We start from the raw sequence: 4896 nt of genomic DNA, 5'->3' as shown, positions 1-4896 counted from the left end.
ATAAAAATATAATTTTAATAAAATTATTGTTTATATATATATATATATATATATATATATATATATATATATATATAGTTAAATTATTTATAACTATTAATAAACTAAAAAAAATAGATATTAATCAGAAACCAATAAAATGCTTATAAAATAGTTAAAAACTACATAGAAACTAGTAAAAAACTGCTTAGAAACTGCTAATAAACAAGTTAGATACTGATCAAAATATAGTTAAAAACTGATCTGAAACTGTCTAATTCAACTGTCAAGTTTTTGACGAAGTGAGCGTCGACCAAACCAGTCAATTTTTAGTCAAGAAAACTGACTAAAAACTAGCTAGTTACCAAAAATTCTTGGGCAGTTACTGGTCAGAAACTGGATAAATTTCTATTCGGCTTTATGATGCTTTATGATTCGCTTCTCTCTCTCTCTCTCTCTTCCACCCTAAGGAAATTTTTCTGAATTTACTTTCAATTTATCTGCGCCAATTCTCCCGATACACCCGCTATTAACCGTGAAACCTTTATTATCGCCGAATCTTTCCACAACGCCGCACAGGCGTCTTTCCGCGTCTCAAGTGCGCCTCCGCTCGAGCCATTACAGAGTCAGGCTACATCAAACGACACTTTAAGCCTCATTACACCGGCGTGTCCACTTGTCATTTTGATCGTCGTAAATCTCCGCGACGCTGTATCGCGTCGTTCGTATTTATATAATCTTTAGGGCACGTCGCGGAGAGGGCGCGATCGTCCGACGATCGGCACCGGCACAATCAGCGGCGCTCCGGCTTAAACAACCTCGTCCTCCTGTTCCCCTCAGGTGTGCTCGCGCGAGCGAGTACGCGCGCGTGCACACGACCATAATCAATTCTCATTTATATGCACACTTCAGCATTCGGGACCATCGTTTTAAGAAAGCTATCATAAATTATCCCGGACTCGGACGTGTCCCGTATGGCGTAAGTTGCAAGTCTCCGGACACGAGCGCTCCGAAGAAAGGAATCACGCTCTCGAGAGACAGAGAGGCTGCACGACACACCACGAGGACGCAATAATAACCGTCTGCCCACGCGCGGAAATTAGAATGTATTTACGGTAATTTATGGAAGATTTATGCATGCGTGTAAAGCGCGTCGCTATTAAGCATTACTCGAGCGAGAGACAGAGAGAAAGAGAAAGAGAGAGAAAGAGGGAAAACTCCAACAGAGAAAAGATGTCTGTCCGAATCGCATTGAAACGGTCATTATCAAACGTATCAGACAACGCGTTAAAGATCGACGCAGCAATTGTATATATAAGCTAGCTCGCATCGCGCACCAGGCAGCAATGCGCATCGGTCGCAAAAAAAGGTAAGCGTGATTTCGCCGGTGCCACTTTTCCCCTCTTCGGAATGACTTCATCCGCGGTTCCAAGGACTCAGGCAGGAGGAAGAGGCAAAAACCAGGTAGTAATCGCAGAGAGGAATGCACGGTAAGGTCGAAATAATAGTCGGCACGCCGCGAAGACGAAGCAATGAGGACGACGACATCGTCGTCGTCGTCGTCGTCATCGTTGTCGGTGACCGCACAGCCCGGATTTCCACAACGAGCGCGAGACAGAAGATTCTTTGCGGAGAGTCGCGAAGACTCGCGTTAAAAGATTATGCTAATGCCCGCGCTCGAGATCACTATCCGCGTACTTAACCCAAAGACCTCATCGCCGGCTCCGTCGGCTGCAGTCTCGTAGCTCGCGCTCGCGGAGCCGCACGTTAAATTCCTGCGGGTTATTTCTGCGCGGTTATGAGCGCGTCGCTCATCCCACGTTACGATGGCCCCCGGCGATTAATTGCGGCGTTCCGCGAGTTTCCATTTTCGAAGCGAATAAGCCCGATCTTGACCTTCCACCCGTACCAACGACTGCTCCTTTGTTGAGCTGCCTCGCTCTGTCGCCGTGAATGCACGTAGAATAATCTGTACATCGTGTGCGCAGTAATGATAGAATTCATATCTGCGATCGCGAATCTCTCTCTCTCTCTCTCTCTCTCTCTCTCTCTCTCTCTCTGCCTGTCTTTCTCTCTAGTATTATTCTTAGCAAATATTGGGAAATATATGAGGCAACGGTTCAGTGAATTTGAGGCCAGTTATAGAAAGCACACACGAGAGGCGGTTTGCCAAGTTCCGCCAAAGACTCCCGGATGCCAATTGATGTCTTTATCCCGCGCCTCCTCGACGCGGTAATTAACGAACGTAGCGCGCCCGCGTTGATTAGACTGCCAGTAGGCAATTTTCAAGAGCCGAGTCGTTTTTGCGTAGCGTCGATCGATCGCGACAAACGGCGAGCGCGACCGCGCCAGCGCCGCGCGATCGTAATGATCTTTTCCAGGGACCGTAAATTACGAGCGGCCATTATCATTCCGTTCGTGGTTATGAGAGTACGAGCCGGAGATACGCGCCGCCCGATACTTACGCGTCCATTGTGCGTATTAGTCTTGATGACATAATAGCGTCTGCGGGCTCGATCGAATTCTTGCCTGCGATAATGACAAATGTCTTCATCGCTCGCTCGCGAAACGACCGACGTCGTTACACTTTGTGCGCGTGTCACACGTGTACGCGAGGCGACTCGAAATTCGCACATCGTGCAATTAATTCGCAGCATTAGATGATCATTTCCAGCGACATTAGAGAGAATGACACAGAAACTTACGCAGAAAAATATCGTGCTACTCTGCTGAGCGAAGCGTTCATTCAGTTTACCTTTCTTCTTTTAATTGATTGAGTTATCTTCAATAAACAGTATCCCCTTGATGATGGTTTTAAATTATAAACCGATCACAAATTTAAGAAAAGTTCATTATCATATTGAGAAAAAAATACTTGAAAATTTATTCGTGTGGAATATAAAATTTATTCACGGAGAGAAATAAATCTTACATCCCTTAAATTTTCTAATATTTTTTTCTCAGTGCGTATACTCACAAAGGAAGTATTTAATCTCTTCACGAGAATATTGTAAAATTTTATGGAGGGAAATGCTTAATTTTATGTAAAGCGATTATTGTAAATTATTGTAATTTATTGTAATATGCAAGCATTTTATGTAAATTTTATGCAAGCAAATCGGAGATTTTTGCTTCAGTTTAATATTCCTAAATAAACTGTTAAGATTCGCAGTGTATTTTGATGCTTACGATGAGCTGTAAATATATAAACTTATGAAATACTTGAAACAAGTGCTATTTACTCGAATGCAGTGTGTATTTTTCTGCTTGCGTTGCGCTGGTCCGACAGTATTGCAAGGATAATTTATTCTAAGTGCATTGATCGACACATAAAATGGACGTGAACATTCCGTATCTGAAAGAGATACGTTTTCACACAAGACACTAGTCCCGGATGCGAACGAGTTTCGCGGAACGCACCTCGCGATAGACACATGACTCAGTGGTCTCTCAACGACTCACTTCACCGCGACGCCAATGCATGCAAATCCGGGGAAGTAATATTTCCTTATGTAGACCGCGATTCTCAGAAGGCGTGCTCAATTAATAATAGCGCTGATAAATACTGACAAGACGGGAAATGGAAGGCTTATGTTACATTAGTAAATACTCACCATCGGGCGGGAATCCATAACGAGTCTCGTCAAGGTGTCTCTCGTGTGCGGACGGAGACCGCTGCTCCGCCTCGTAGCTCTCAACGCGCGGAACGTTCGACAACGAGGACGACGACGACGCGTCGCGCCGCGCAAACTCGACGTCGCGACGCACGCTCTTCCGAGGGATGCTGCGCGCACCGGCCTTCGCTCACGCTTCCTCGCTTTCGGTCCATCCGACGCTTCCAGCACGATCAACGAGGATCCTTCTTCTAGAACAGGTCTCCCGCCGGCTTCCGCAGATGCTTGATCGTCTCTCGAACTGCATACACCTCGCACTTACTCTCGCGCGATCACCTTTTCTCCCGGAGCAGCAGTTTCCTCAACGATCCTCTCAGAAAAACGGCAATTCTCACTGACGCGACAGTCTCTCTCTCTCTCTCTCTGCGAGCGCGACAGCGCGCGTATTTTTAAAAACCCGCCCGAACTCGCGTCTCGACGGTCTCGCGAGTCGGCGCGTCGGAGCGCATATTTTCGAAAACGCGCTCGACAGCGCGCCGTTCGCCAGTCGACGACTGGAGCGCCGAGGACGACGGCGACGATCAGGATGCGCGTGTTTCCGATCCGAGGACACGCTCGACGACGTGGCGGCGTGAAATTCGACGACGGCGAGGTATCTCGATGCGCGTGCGAGCACCGGGAGAACGGTTGAGCGCGCGCGGCCGAGCCGATGCGTCGCGCGAGCGCGGTACGAGCCAACTGCTCGTGCGCTTTCGCCGGCTTTCGGGCTCGCTCGGCGCGCCGCATCTCGTTCGGTCCAGTGCGCGGGCGGACGCGCTCGACCTCGGATGGGGGGTAGGCGCTCTCGCGTGAGTCGCGCTCCTTCCTCTCTTTCTCTCTCTTGATCGCGTGCGCGCGCGCGCGACACACAATTGACGCTCTCTATGCCGATCCTGCGTCCTGCACCTTGGCGTGTCTATGACGTTCGATAGCCGCCGGGAATCGTCAACGCGCCGAACGCAAACGATACTCTCGGCCATTCACGGCCGGCTGGGTATCGGTATTGCCATATCGATGACATGATACCCTCGATATTTCATATCGGGACCGTATCGAGACTGTTTCGTAGAACAGCTTCGAGCGCTAAACTTATTTCTCATTTAAACGAAAGTTTGCTAGTACAAGTGCTTTATATAATTAAGACAGTTTTTGTTGGGAATGGTAGGTTCTCGAATTATTCTCAGCGTATATATTGGAGCGAAGGTATACACTGCATGCATTCGGGTCGAAATTCTAGCTCTACTTTCGAGCTGGACTTTCTAAC

The 4896-nt window shown here is 47.7% G+C and overlaps 1 protein-coding gene across 1 annotated transcript in view; it reads right to left on the bottom strand.

The window, feature by feature from the left end:
- Positions 1-4315, bottom strand: part of LOC116840849 — a 35173-nt gene extending 30858 nt beyond the window's left edge. Inside the window, exon 1 of the mRNA XM_032808118.1 lies at positions 3594-4315. The gene's annotated coding sequence lies outside the window, so the exon portion shown is untranslated. The remainder of the gene's footprint in view (positions 1-3593) is intronic.
- Positions 4316-4896: the final 581 nt, after the last annotated feature.

Source organism: Odontomachus brunneus, unplaced genomic scaffold (genome assembly GCF_010583005.1).
Source record: "Odontomachus brunneus isolate Ranch 3 - 2012 unplaced genomic scaffold, Obru_v1 Obru_scaffold_012, whole genome shotgun sequence".
Lineage (NCBI taxonomy): Eukaryota > Metazoa > Arthropoda > Insecta > Hymenoptera > Formicidae > Odontomachus > Odontomachus brunneus.
Note: the sequence above shows the minus strand (reverse complement) of the source record. Positions and strands in the feature narration are given on the sequence as shown.